The following is a 15,000-nucleotide window of genomic DNA, read 5'->3' as shown; positions in this document are numbered from 1 at the left end:
TAAACGTGAGAGGCTGCAGGGTCGACTCAGAGAGGTCTATGCATGTGAGAGGCTGAAAGCAAGGTCGACTCGGAGCGGTCTATGCATCGGGCGCGCTTGGGGCGACTACCAGTGCCAACCCCTTATCCCGCGACGCGTCCGACAAAGAGAACGTTCCAAGGCGGCAGAGGAGGTTACCAGCCGAAGGATGCAGTAGCAATAACAGGTATAGTTCCGCGGCGGCCGAGAAGACTCACCGCATAGGAATCGGGATGCGAGGCGAGGGATGCGGCGGGAAGGCCCCGACGGCTAAACGGAAGAGGCTGCAGGGCCGCCTCGGAATGGTCCAAGCATCGGATGCGATTGGGACGACTACCAGTGCCAACCCCTTATCCCGCGATGCGTCCGATACACAGATAGTTCCAAGGCGGCCGAGGAGCCTCACCGCATATCAATCGGGGTGCGAGGCGAGGGATGGGGCGGGAAGGCCCCAACGGCTAGACGGAAGAGGCTTCAGGGCCACCTCGGAATGGTCCAAGCATCGGACGCGCTTGGGGCGACTGCCAGTGCCAACCCCTTATCCCGCGATGCGTCCGATACACAGATGGTTCCAAGGCGGCCGAGGAGCCTCACCGCATAGCAATCGGGGGTGCGAGGCGAGGGATGGGGCGGGAAGGCCCCAACGGCTAGACGGAAGAGGCTTCAGGGCCGCCTAGGAATGGTCCAAGCATCGGACACGCTTGGGGCGACTACCAGTGACAGCCCCCTATCCCGCGATGCGTCCGATACGAAGATGGTTCCAAGGCGGCCGAGGAGCCTCACCGCATAGCAATTGGGGTGCGAGGTGGGGGATGCGGCGAGATGGCCCCAACGGCTAGACGGAAGAGGCCACAGGGCCGCGTCGGAATAGTCCAAGCATCGGACGCGCTTGGGGCGACTACCAGTGACAACCCCTTATCCCGCGATGCGTCCGATACGAAGATAGTTCCAAGGCGGCCGAGGAGCCTCACCGCATAGCAATCGGGGTGCGAGGTGGGGGATGCGGCGAGATGGCCCCAACGGCTAGACGGAAGAGGCTGCAGGGCCGCCTCGGAATAGTCCAAGCATCGGACGCGCTTGGGGCCACTACCAGTGACAACCCCTTATCCCGCAATGCGTCCGATACGAAGATAGTTCCAAGGCGGCCGAAGAGCCTCACCGCATAGCAATCGGGGTGCGAGGTGGGGGATGCGGCGAGATGGCCCCAACGGCTAGACGGAAGAGGCCACAGGGCCGCCTCGGAATAGTCCAAGCATCGGACGCGCTTGGGGCGACTACCAGTGACAACCCCTTATCCCGCGATGCGTCCGATACGAAGATAGTTCCCAGGCGGCCGAGGAGCCTCACCGCATAGCAATCGGGGTGCGAGGCGAGGGATGCGGCGAGATGGCCCCAAAGGCTAGACGGAAGAGGCTGCAGGGCTGCCTCGGAATAGTCCAAGCATCGGACGCGCTTGGGGCGACTACCACTGCCAACCCCTTATCCCGCGATGCGTCCGATACACAGATAGTTCCGAGGCGGCCGAGGAGGTGGGGGATGCAGCGAGATGGCCCCAACGGCTAGACGGAAGAGGCTGCAGGGCCGCCTCGGAATAGTCCAAGCATCGGACGCGCTTGGGGCGACTACCAGTGACAACCCCTTATCCCGCGATGCGTCCGATACACAGATAGTTCCGAGGCGGCCAAGGAGCCTCACCGCATAGCAATCGTGGTGCGAGGTGGGGGATGCGGCGAGATGGCCCCAACGGCTAGACGGAAGAGGCTGCAGGGCCGCCTCGGAATGGTCCAAGCATCGGATGCGCTTGGGGCGACTACCACTGCCAACCCCTTATCCCGCGATGCGTCCGATACACAGATAGTTCCAAGGCGGCCGAGGAGCCTCACAGCATAGCAATCAGGGTGCGAGGCGAGGGATGCGGCGAGAAAGCCCCAACGGCTAGAGGGAAGAGGCTTCAGGTCCGCCTCGGAATGGTCCAAGCATCGGACGCGCTTGGGGCGACTACCAGTGACAACCCCTTATCCCGCGACGCGTCCGATACACAGATAGTTCCAAGGCGGCCGAGGAGCCTCACCGCATAGCAATCGGGGTGCGAGGCGAGGGATGCGGCGAGAAGGACCCAACGGCTACACGGAAGAGGCTTCGGGGCCGCCTCGGAATGGTCCAAGCATCAGACGCGCTTGGGGCGACTACCAGTGACAACCCCTTATCCCGCGACGCGTCCGATACACAGATAGTTCCAAGGCGGCCGAGGAGCCTCACCGCATAGCAATCGGGGTGCGAGGCGAGGGATGCGGCGAGAAGGACCCAACGGCTACACGGAAGAGGCTTCGGGGCCGCCTCGGAATGGTCCAAGCATCGGACGCGCTTGGGGCGACTACCAGTGACAACCCCTTATCCCGCGACGCGTCCGATACACAGATAGTTCCAAGGCGGCCGAGGAGCCTCACCGCATAGCAATCGGGGTGCGAGGCGAGGGATGCGGCGAGAAGGACCCAACGGCTAGACGGAAGAGGCTTCGGGTCCGCCTCGGAATGGTCCAAGCATCGGACGCGCTTGGGGCGACTACCAGTGACAACCCCTTATCCCGCGACGCGTCCGATACACAGATAGTTCCAAGGCGGCCGAGGAGCCTCACCGCATAGCAATCGGGGTGCGAGGCGAGGGATGCGGCGAGAAGGACCCAACGGCTAGACGGAAGAGGCTTCGGGTCCGCCTCGGAATGGTCCAAGCATCGGACGCGCTTGGGGCGACTACCAGTGACAACCCCTTATCCCGCGACGCGTCCGATACACAGATAGTTCCAAGGCGGCCGAGGAGCCTCACCGCATAGCAATCGGGGTGCGAGGCGAGGGATGCGGCGAGAAGGACCCAACGGCTAGACGGAAGAGGCTTCGGGTCCGCCTCGGAATGGTCCAAGCATCGGACGCGCTTGGGGCGACTACCAGTGACAACCCCTTATCCCGCGACGCGTCCGATACACAGATAGTTCCGAGGCGGCCGAGGAGCCTCACCGCATAGCAATCGGGGTGCGAGGCGAAGGATGCGGCGAGAAGGACCCAACGGCTAGACGGAAGAGGCTTCGGGTCCGCCTCGGAATGGTCTAAGCATCGGACGCGCTTGGGGCGACTACCAGTGACAACCCCTTATCCCGCGACGCGTCTGATACACAGATAGTTCCAAGGCGGCCGAGGAGCCTCACCGCATAGCAATCGGGGTGCGAGGCGAGGGATGCGGCGAGAAGGACCCAACGGCTAGACGGAAGAGGCTTCAGGGCCGCCTCGGAATGGTCCAAGCATCGGACGCGCTTGGGGCGACTACCAATGACAACCCCTTATCCCGCGACGCGTCCGATACACAGATAGTTCCGAGGCGGCCGAGGAGCCTCACCGCATAGCAATCGGGGTGCGAGGCGAGGGATGCGGCGAGAAGGACCCAACGGCTAGACGGAAGAGGCTTCAGGGCCGCCTCGGAATGGTCCAAGCATCGGACGCGCTTGGGGCGACTACCAGTGACAACCCCTTATCCCGCGACGCGTCCGATACACAGATAGTTCCGAGGCGGCCGAGGAGCCTCACCGCATAGCAATCGGGGTGCGAGGCGAGGGATGCGGCGAGAAGGACCCAACGGCTAGACGGAAGAGGCTTCAGGGCCGCCTCGGAATGGTCCAAGCATCGGACGCGCTTGGGGCGACTACCGTTGCCAACCCCTTATCCCGCGATGCGTCTGATACACAGATAGTTCCGAGGCGGCCGAGGAGCCTCACCGCATAGCAATCGGGTTGCGAGGCAGATTATTGGGAAGGGAACCCCCTGGGATGCGGCTCAAGCAGTGCCCAAAGGGACTGGAATGCGGAATCACATCGAGAGACCCAAATGCTATACGAGGGCTCAAATCGAATTATCGATTTGGCCACGACATGGACGCATCGGAACGACTACCTTTGCCGAACCACTCGCAATTGCATCCATACCGAAACCAATAGACATTTCCGTTAGAGCCCTCGCATAGCATTCGGGAATCTCGCATGCCCCTCTAAATCGACCAATGCTGGCGCTCAATGAAAATCCGAGCGCTACCACCGTTCGAGCGCCAGCATTGGTCGAGTTAGAGGGGCACGGGGGAGAATGCTCCAGTCAACACCTCCCCTATATAAGTTATTTGTCCGATTCTCGCACAACCGTAGTCTGCCTCGTCGAATCAAACAACGGTCCCAGATTCCGACTTCCGTTCCGTAGAGACCCAAAAGCTAGATGGAGGCTCGCAAGAAAGAGAGTCGGCGCATAGCAATCGGGTTTCTCGAACGTTTAGGGACCGAGCTCACTTGCGGATAGGGCAAAATCCGCCAAGCAACCCAAAAGCTAGACGGGGGCTCGAATCGAATCGCCTAGGCGGCCACAACAACGACGTGTTGGATCGACTACCAGTGCCAAACCATTCAGCAAGACTAGTCTGTGTCGAGGCCGGATAGAGATTCTCAGAGAGCGCCCGCATAGCATTTAGGAGACCTGCCGCGTCCCTCACACTCGACAAATGGTGGTGCACGTTTATAAATCCGAGCGATCCCAACCCTTTCAAGCACCAACATCGGTCGAGATAGAGGGGCACGGAGGGGGCTGCGTGAGACAACACAGTCCCCTATATAAGTTATTTGTCCGATTCTCACACATCCGAAGAATGGTCATCAAATCGGACAACAGCCCAAACTTCCGACTTCCGTCCCAGAAAGCCCAAGAGCTATCTAAAACGTTCATGGCCGGAACTCGATCGCGGCTATACCAGTCCGCCAAGCAACCCAAAAGCTAGACTGGAGCTCTAGTCGAATCACCTCTGTGGCCATTGCAAGGACGTGTTGGAGCGACTACCATTGCCGAACCATTCCGCAGGTCGAGTCCATACCAAGGCCGCATAGAGATTCACGATGAGCTCCTGCATAGCAATCAGGAGACTTGCCGTGTCCATCACAATCGATAAATCCTAGTGCAAGATTTTTGCATCCGAGCGCTCCAACCAGTCGAGCACCAGCATCAATCGACATAAACGGGCACGGGGGGAGGATGCTCGAGAACACTACCTCCCCTATATAAGTTATTTGTCCGATTCTCAAGCAGCCGAAGTCTGGTCATCGAATCGGGTCAAAGACCACAACTTCCGACTTTACCCACAATGCAAGTCATCGAATCGAACATCGGCCCCCGAGTCGGACTCCATGCGTATGTCAGGTCATCGGACCCAAATTCCGCCTTCCTGCGCATGGCGGGCCATCAATATCAACTCGGTCATCGGACCCAAACTCCGCCTTTTTGCGTATGGCACGCCTTCAAATCGGTCATCGGACCCAAATTCCGCCTTCCTGTGCATGGCGGGCCATCAACATCAACTCGGTCATCGGACCCAAATTCCGCCTTTCTGCGCATGGCACGCCATCAACTCGGTCATCGGACCCAAATTCCGCCTTCCTGCGCATGGCAGGTCATCGGACACAAATTCAGACCTCGCCAATATGCCTACGTATCGAATCGGTCATCGGACCCAACTTCCGACTTCATCCATACTGTAGGGTCTTTGAGGTTGGCGCGGTGCGCTCAACCCAGGGAGTCGACCCATCGAAGCATACACCTCCCCTATATAAGCTATTTGTCCGATTCCCACACCTGTGTAGTTTGCACCTCTGACCAGGACATCGACCCCAACTTCCGAACTCGACTGCAACGACGGCACCAGCGCCTTGGTGCGCACCTTGCGACGCACAGTCCCAACATTCGCCTTCCTGCACATGGCAGGTCATCGGACCCAAATTCCGACCTCGCGAGTATGCCTACATATCGAATCGGTCATCGGACCCAACTTCCGACTTCATCCATACCGTAGGGTCTTTGAGGTTGGCGCGGTGCGCTCAACCCGGGGAGTCGACCCAACGAAGCATACACCTCCCCTATATAAGCTATTTGTCCGATTCCCACACCTGTGTAGTTTGCACCTCCGATCAAGACATCGACCCCAACTTCCGAACTCGCCTCCAACGACCGAACCAGCGCCTTGGTGCGCACCTTGCAACGCACAGTGCCAACATTCGCCTTCCTGCACGTGGCAGGTCATCGGACCCAAATTCCGACCTCGCGAGTATGCCTACATATCGAATCGGTCATCGGACCCAACTTCCGACTTCATCCATACCGTAGGGTCTTTGAGGTTGGCGCGGTGCGCTCAACCCGGGGAGTCGACCCAACGAAGCATACACCTCCCCTATATAAGCTATTTGTCCGATTCCCACACCTGTGTAGCTTGCACCTCCGATCAGGACATCGACCCCAACTTCCGAACTCGACTAAAAAGACCGCACCAGCGCCTTGGTGTGCACCTTGCAACGCACAGTGTCAACATTCGCCTTCCTGCACATGGCAGGTCATCGGACCCAAATTCCGACCTCATGAGCATACCTACTAATCGAATTGGTCATCGGACCCAACTTCCGACTTCATCCATACCGTAGGGTCTTTGAGGTTGGCGCGGTGCGCTCAACCTGGGGAGTCGACCCATCGAAGCATACACCTCCCCTATATAAGCTATTTGTCCGATTCCGACACCTGTGTAGTTTGCACCTCCGCTCAGGACATCGACCCCAACTTCCGAACTCGCCTGCAACGACCGAACCAGCGCCTTGGTGCGCACCAAAAGTGCGCACTTTTGGAGGGCACTTTTGTGCGCTCCAAAGGTGCGCACTTTTGGAGGGCACTTTTCTGCGCTCCAAAGGTGCGCACTTTTGGAGGGCACTTTTTGGAGGGCACTTTTCTGCGCTCCAAAGGTGCGCACTTTTGGAGGGCACTTTTTGGAGGGCACTTTTCTGCGCTCCAAAGGTGCGCACTTTTGGAGGGCACTTTTTGGAGGGCACTTTTCTGCGCTCCAAAGGTGCGCACTTTTGGAGGGCACTTTTTGGAGGGCACTTTTCTGCGCTCCAAAGGTGCGCACTTTTGGAGGGCACTTTTTGGAGGGCACTTTTCTGCGCTCCAAAGGTGCGCACTTTTGGAGGGCACTTTTCTGCGCTCCAAAGGTGCGCACTTTTGGAGGGCACTTTTTGGAGGGCACTTTTCTGCGCTCCAAAGGTGCGCACTTTTGGAGGGCACTTTTCTGCGCTCCAAAGGTGCGCACTTTTGGAGGGCACTTTTTGGAGGGCACTTTTCTGCGCTCCAAAGGTGCGCACTTTTGGAGGGCACTTTTGTGCACTCCAAAGGTGCGCACTTTTGGAGGGCACTTTTCCTGTGCTCCAAAGGTGCACACCTAGGTGAGCACCTTCGACCACACCTTGTAGCACACCAAACTCTGACTTTCGACTTCATCCGCAATGCAGGGTCTTTGAGGTTGGCGCAATGCGCACAACCAGGGGAGTCGACCCATCAAACCCAACACCTCCCCTATATAAGCTATTTGTCTGATTCTCATACATGCGTAGCCTGCAGGAGCAATTAGGACATCGACCCCAACTTTCGGCTTCTAAACGAAAACAAGGTCTTTGAGGTTGGTGTAATGCGAACAACTAGGGGAGTCAACCCATCAAACCCAACACCTCCCCTATATAAGCTATTTGTCTGATTCTCATACATGTGTAGTCTACAGGAGCAATTAGGACATCGACCCCAACTTTTGACTTCTTAACGAAAACAAGGTCTTTGAGGTTGACGTAATGCGCACAACCAGGGGAGTCGACCCATCAAACCCAACACCTCCCCTATATAAGCTATTTGTCCGATTCTCATACATGTGTAGCCTGCAGGAGCCATTAGGACATTGACCCCAACTTTTGACTTCTTAACGAAAACAAGGTCTTTGAGGTTGGCGTAATGCGCACAACCAAGGGAGTTGACCCATCAAACCCAACACCTCCCCTATATAAGCTATTTGTCTGATTCTCATACATGTGTAGCCTGCAACAACGATTAGGACATCCACCCCAACTTCTGAATTCGTCTGCGTTGACCGCACCAAAGGTGCACGCCTTGGTGCTCACCAAAATCCGACTTCCGACTTCTTCTGCTATGCGGGGTCTTTGAGGTTGGCGCAGTGCGCACAACCAGGGGAGTCAACCCACCGAATGCAACACCTCCCCTATATAAGCTATTTGTCTGATTCTCATACATGCGTAGACTGCAGCAATGATTAGGACATCCACCCCAACTTTTGACTTCTTAAACAAGACAGGGTCTTTGAAGTTGGTGCAGTGCACACAACCAGGGGAGTCGACCCATCAAACGCAACACCTCCCCTATATAAAGCTATTTGTCCGATTCTCATACGTGTAGTCTGCAGCAGCGATTAGGACATCGACCCCAACTTCCGAATTCGTTTGCATTGACCGCACCAAAGGTGCACGCCTTGGTGTGCACCCTGGAGTGCACTTTGGTGCTCACCTCGGTGCACACTTTGGTGTGCACCTCGGTGTGCACCAAAGGTGCGCACCTTGGAGCGCACCAAAGGTGTACACTTTGGAGCGCACCACATAGGGTCTTTGAGAGGTTGGCGCAGTGCGCACACCAAGGTGGGTGTTGAGGTGCGTGCCGAGGTGGGTGGGTGCTAGGGTGCGCTCCATGGTGGGTGCCAGGGTGGGTGCGTGCTAGGGTGGATTCCAAAGAGGGTCATAGGGTGGGTGCCAAGGTGGGTTGGTGATATAGTGGGTTCAAAGGTGGGTACTAGGGTGGGTTCCAAGGTGGGTCACAAGTTGGGTGCCAGGATGCGTGGGTGTTAGGTTGGGTGCCAAGGTGGGCTCCTGCGTGGGTGGGTGCTAGGGTGGGTTTCAAGGTGGACGCGAGGGCGGGTGCCAAGGTGGGTAACAAGTTGGGTGTTAGGATGGGTGAGTGCTAGAGTGGGTGCCAAGGTGGGTGGGTGCTAAGGTGGATGCCAAGGTGGTTCACAGGGTGGGTGGGTTCTAGGGTGAGTTCCAAGGTGGGTCACAGGTTCAGTGCTAGGGTGGGTGTCAAGGCGGGTGTCGAGGTGCCTGGGTGCTAGGGTGTGGATGCCAATGTGGGTCATAGGGTGGGTACTAGGGTGGGCTGCAATGTGGGTGCCAAGGTGGGTAACATGCTCGGTGGGTTCTAAATTGGGTGCCAGGGTGGGTGTGCACCCACCTTGCCCGAGGTGGGTGCCAAGGTGCCAGTGTGGGTGGGTGCTAAGGTGGATGCCAAGGTGGGTGAGAAGGTGGGTGATAGGTTGAGTGGTAGGATGGGTGGGTGCCAAGATGGGTCACAGGGTGGGTGCAAGGGTGGGTAGGTGCTAGGGTTGGTGTCAGGGTGGGTGGGTGCTAGGTTGGGTTCCAAGGTGGGTGCGAGGGTGAGTGTCAAGGTGGGTCACAGGTTAGGTGCTAGGATGGGTGAGTGCTAGGGTGCAAAGGTGCCAGGGTGGGTGCTAGGATGGGTCGATGCTAGGGTGAGTGGCAAGGTGGGTCCACAAGTGTCAAGGTGGGTGCCGAGGTGGGTGCCAAGTCGGCGACTGCTATGGTGGATGCCAAGGTGGGTCACGGGGTGGGTGCCAAGTTGCTAGGTTGGGTTCCAAGGTGGGTGCCAACGTGGGTGCTAGGGTGCGTGGGTTAAAGGGTGTGTCACAACGTGGGTGCCAGGATGGGTGCGCACCCACACTGGCCAAGACGGGTGCGGGTGCAAGGTTGGGTTCCAAGCCCGGTCACAGGCTGGGTGCTAGGATGGGTGGGTGCCAAGGTGGGCACCAGGGTGGGTGCACCCACCCTGGCCAAGGTGGGTCACGGGGTGGGTCCTAGGGTGGGTAACGGGGTGGGTACTAAGGTGCGTGCCAAGGTGGGTCATAGGGTGGGTGCCAAGGTGGGCACCAGGGTGGGTGTGCACCAACCCTAGCCAGGGTAGGTCACGGGGTGGTTGTCGGGGTGGGCGTCAAGGAGCCAAGGTGGGTGGCAAGTAGCCAAGTTGCGTGCCAAGGTGGGTGTCGGGGTGGGTGCCAAGGATCCAAGGTGGGTGCCAAGGAACCAAGGTGGGTGTCTGGGTGGGTGCCGAGGTGGGAGCCAGGGTGGGTCCCAAGGTGAGTGCAAAGGTGGGTGCCAGGGTCAAGGTGAGTGCCAATGTGGGTTCCAAGGTGCCAGGGTCAGGGTGAGTGCCAATGTGGGTTCAAAGGTGCTAAGTTGGGTGCGAGGTTGGGTGCGAGGGTGGGTGGGTGCCAAGGTGTGCTAGGTGGAAGCCCGGGTGGGTCGGCATCCCATGGGTGTCGAGTTGGGTGCCTGATGGGTGCTTCTTGTCAAGTTTTAGTCGTCGGGACTCATTTCGAGCCTTAGAGGTCGTTTCTTGTCCGGTTGCCCTGTCTTCGACCTGGGAACCCAATTTTGGTCCTCGGGTCCCATTTTTTTTTGTCTCGCATCCCACTTTTGGCCTGTGGCCTTTTCGGGGTCGATTCTCGTTTTGGGCATCAGAGCATGTTTCTTCTCCTAAAACCCAATATTTGTTTATTAAGTCTCGGAACACATTTTTGTTCTCGTGGACCCATCATGGGTCTTGGAACGCATTTGTGGTCCTTGGGTCCCATTTTGCATCCCGAAACTTGTGTTTTGGTGCTTGATCCCTATTTTGGGTGCCCACCTTGCACCAAGTGCGCACCCGGGGCAAACCGAGCGCCTTGGTGCACCAGGGCAAGATCGAGCGTGCACCCGAGGCGCCCCGAACATGCACCAAGGTGCACTCGGCCCACATGTGAGCGCAGGTCGTTGCGCCCGAGGTGGTGTGTGGGCACCGCGTTGCAGACGGGACACTGCACGCACACGACGCCCCCTCCAGGTGCACGCACGTAGGCTGGGCCGGGTGCACACCCGACGCCCTAGCAAGGTGCGCGCACCCGGGCAGGGCTCACACTTGGCGAACGGGGCGCACTTCGCGAGGGAGGGTGTGCACCTCGACGGGGGTGGGTGGCCGGGGTGGATTCGCACGTGGGTCGCGGTTTGCTAAGTACACACTGCGACAAGCTCATAACGGGTGCGATCATACCAGCGTTAGTGCACCGGATCCCATCAGAACTCCGCAGTTAAGCGCGCTTGGGCCGGAGTAGTACTGGGATGGGTGACCTCCCGGGAAGTCCCGGTGTTGCACCCTTTTTTAGTTTTTCGCCGGGCGTCGCAATGCTATTTGAATAAACCTTTTGCCCGTTTGCGTTCTCGTCGGGGCCGGGCCGGGCCGGGGTGCGCTGCCCGCACTACCGCGCGCGCGGGGGCGACACCGAGCGCGCACCCGAGGCGCCCCGAGCACACAGGCCACGGTGCAACCCGGGCGTTGTGCGCGCACCCCGGTGCGCCCGAGGTGCTGCGCGCGCACCCAGGTGAAATCGGTGTGCACCTCGGCCAGTGCGCGCTCGGTCGAGTCGCGCACGTTGGCCAAGGTGCACGGTGATGTTTCTTACTCTAAGGTTCCGCACCAGACGCCCGGGACAGGTGAGCGAAGCTGGGCGGGGCCGGGTGCGCGGCCGGGGCAGGTGCACGCAGCTGGAGAGAGCTTTGGAGCACACTTCGGAGCGCACCAATGATGCGCTCCATTCAAAAGTTTCCTGAAAAGGCAAAAAAAGTTGAGATTATAGAATTTCCCACTTGAGAGATTGTAAAAAAAAAAAATTTAAAATGAAGGAAACGCGGGTGCCAAGGTGTGCGCAGCCCAGCCAAGGTGTGCGCACCAAGGCGCCCACCCTGGCGAAGGTGCACGCAAGGTGCGCACCCGAGGCAAACCGGACAATTAACCCAACTTTCGACTTCGCGCGCACCTTGGAGCGCACTTCGGAGCGCTCCTTGGTGCGCACCAATCTTGGGCACCTCGGAGTGCACCATGGCGCCCACCAAGGTGCGCACCCGGGGCAAACCGAGCTCCGACTTCGTGCGCACCTTGGAGCGCACGAAAGGTGCGCACCATGGCGCCCACCAAGGTGCGCAGCCCAGCCAAGGCGTGCGCATCAAGGTGCGCACCCTGGCGAAGGTGCGCACCCGGGGCAAACCGAGCTCCGACTTCGTGCGCACCTTGGAGCGCACAAAAGGTGCGCAACCCAGCCAAGGTGTGCGCACCCCGGTCAAACCGAGCTCCGAATCGTGCGCACCAGAGGTGCACGCCATCGTGCGCACCTTGGAGCACACTTCGGAGCCCTCCTTGGTGCGCGCCGATGTTGCGCACCTCGGAGCGCACCCGGGGAAAACAATGCAATTAACCCGACTTTCGACTTCGTGGGCACCTCGGAGCGCTCTCGGGTTCGCACCTCGGAGCACACCGAGGTGCGCACCTTTGATGCGCTGCCTTCACCAATTTCCAGAAAAGGCAAGAAAACATTGAGAAGGTGTGCGCACCGAGGTGCCCACCCTGGCGAAGGTGCACGCGAGGTGCGCACCCGGGGCAAACCGGGCTCCGACTTCGTGCACGCCGCACCTTGGAGCACACTTCGGAGCGCTCCTTGGTGCGCACCAGGGCGCGCAACCCAGCCGAGGTGCCCACCCCGGCGAAGGTGCACGCGAGGTGCGCACCCGGGGCAAACCGGGCTCCGACTTCGTGCACGCCATGGTGCCCACCGCGGCGAAGGTGCACGCGAGGTGCGCACCCGGGGCAAACCGGGCTCCGACTTCGTGCACGCCGCACCTTGGAGCACACTTCGGAGCGCTCCTTGGTGCGCACCATGGTGCCCACCAGGGCGCGCAACCCCGCCGAAGGTGCACGCGAGGTGCGCACCCGGGGCAAACCGGGCTCCGACTTCGTGCACGCCGCACCTTGGAGCACACTTCGGAGCGCTCCTTGGTGCGCACCATGGTGCCCACCAGGGCGCGCAACCCCGCCGAAGGTGCACGCGAGGTGCGCACCCGGGGCAAACCGGGCTCCGACTTCGTGCACGCCATGGTGCGCACCGCGGCGAAGGTGCGCACCCGGGGCAAACCGGGCTCCGACTTCGTGCACGCCGCACCTTGGAGCACACTTCGGAGCGCTCCTTGGTGCGCACCAGGGCGCGCAACCCAGCCGAGGTGCCCACCCCGGCGAAGGTGCACGCGAGGTGCGTACCCGGGGCAAACCGGGCTCCGACTTCGTGCACGCCGCACCTTGGAGCACACTTCGGAGCGCTCCTTGGTGCGCACCATGGTGCCCACCAGGCCGCGCAACCCAGCCAAGGTGTGCGCACCAAGGTGCACGCGAGGTGCGCACCCGGGGCAAACCGGGGTCCGACTTCGTGCACGCCGCACCTTGGAGCACACATCGGGGCGCTCCCGGGTTCGCACCGGCGTTGCGCACCGTGGTGGGCACCTCGGAGCACACCAAGGTGGGCAGCGAGGTGCGCACCTTTGATGCGATGCCTTCACTAATTTCCATAAAAGGCAAAAAAAAAACGAGATTTTAAAATTTCCGTTTTGAAAGATAGTGAGAAAAAGGGAATGCTGGTGCCATCTTGAGCCCGCCCTGGTGCGCAGCCCAGCCAAGGTGTGCGCACCAAGGTGCCCACCCTGGCGAAGGTGCGCGCCCGGGCAATTAACCCAACTTCCAACTTCGCGCGCGCCAGGGTGGGAGCGCACCCAACAACCGGGCCTGGGAAGAGCCAATGCGAGAAACCCCACCAAACGCTCTGACAAAAAAAGAGGGGGCGCTCCAGTAACCCCGCTTCGGAGCGCACCCTGGGCAAACCCAGCCAAGGTGCCCACCCCGGCCAAGGTGCAGGCGAGGTGCGCACCCGGGGCAAACCGGGCTCCGACAACGTGCACGCCGCACCTTGGAGCACACTTCGTAGCGCTCCCGGGTGCGCACCTCAGAGCACACCAAGGTGGGCAGCGAGGTGCGCACCTTTGATGCGCTGCCTTCACTAATTTCCAGAAAAGGCAAAAAAAAAAGGAGATTTTAAAATTTCCGTTTTGAAAGATAGTGAAAAAAACGGAACGCGCGTGCCATCTTGAGCCCGCCCTGGTGCGCAGCCCAGGTAAGGTGCCCACCCTGGCAAAGGTGCGCACCCGGGCAATTAACCCTACTTCCGACTTCGTGCGCGCCAGGGTGGCAACCGGGCCTCGGAAGAGCCAATGCGAGAAACCCCACCAAACGCTCCGACAAAAAAAGAGGCGGCGCTCCAATAACCCCGCTTCGGAGCGCAGCCGGGGCAAACCCAGCCAAGGTGCCCACCCCGACGAAGGTGCACGCGAGGTGCGCACCCGGGGCAAACCGGGCTCCGACAACGTGCACGCAGCACCTTGGAGCACACTTCGAAGCACTCCCGGGTGCCCACCGGCGTTGCGCACCGTGGTGGGCAGCGAGGTGCGCACCTTTGATGCGCTGCCTTCACTAATTTCCAGAAAAAGGCAAAAAAAAATGAGATTTTAAAATTTCCGTTTTGAAAGATAGTGAAAAAAAAGGAACGCGGGTGCCATCTTGAGCCCGCCCTGGTGCGCAGCCCAGGCAAGGCATGCGCACCAAGGTGCCCACCCGAGGTGCACACCCGGGGCAAACCGGGCTCCGACTTCGTGCAGGCCGCACCTTGGAGCACACTTCGGAGCGCTCCTTGGTGCGCACCATGGTGCCCACCAGGGCGCGCAACCCAGCCAAGGTCTGCACACCAAGGTGCCCACCCCGGCGAAGGTGCACGCGAGGTGCGCACCCGGGGCAAACCGGGCTCCGACTTCGTGCACGCCATGGTGCCCACCGCGGCGAAGGTGCACGCGAGGTGCGCACCCGGGGCAAACCGGGCTCCGACTTCGTGCACGCCGCACCTTGGAGCACACTTCGGAGCGCTCCTTGGTGCGCACCATGGTGCCCACCAGGGCGCGCAACCCAGCCAAGGTGTGCGCACCAAGGTGCACGCGAGGTGCGCACCCGGGGCAAACCGGGGTCCGACTTCGTGCACGCCGCACCTTGGAGCACACATCGGAGCGCTCCCAGGTTCGCACCAGCGTTGCGCACCTTTGATGCGCTGCCTTCACTAATTTCCAGAAAAGGCAAAAAAAAACGAGATTTTAAAATTTCCGTTCTGAAAGATAGTGAAAAA

General features: G+C 59.9%; 1 non-coding gene across 1 annotated transcript; it reads left to right on the top strand.

Annotated features, from left to right (window-relative positions):
* The first annotated feature begins 10,992 nt into the window (after positions 1-10,992).
* Positions 10,993-11,111, top strand: LOC131862131 (5S ribosomal RNA). Its single transcript, XR_009361157.1, has one exon. It is a non-coding gene; the product is annotated as a 5S ribosomal RNA (ribosomal RNA).
* Positions 11,112-15,000: the final 3,889 nt, after the last annotated feature.

The sequence above is a fragment of the Cryptomeria japonica genome, unplaced genomic scaffold, assembly GCF_030272615.1.
Source record: "Cryptomeria japonica unplaced genomic scaffold, Sugi_1.0 HiC_scaffold_35, whole genome shotgun sequence".
NCBI lineage: Eukaryota > Viridiplantae > Streptophyta > Pinopsida > Cupressales > Cupressaceae > Cryptomeria > Cryptomeria japonica.
This window is presented reverse-complemented; position numbering and strand designations above follow the sequence as displayed.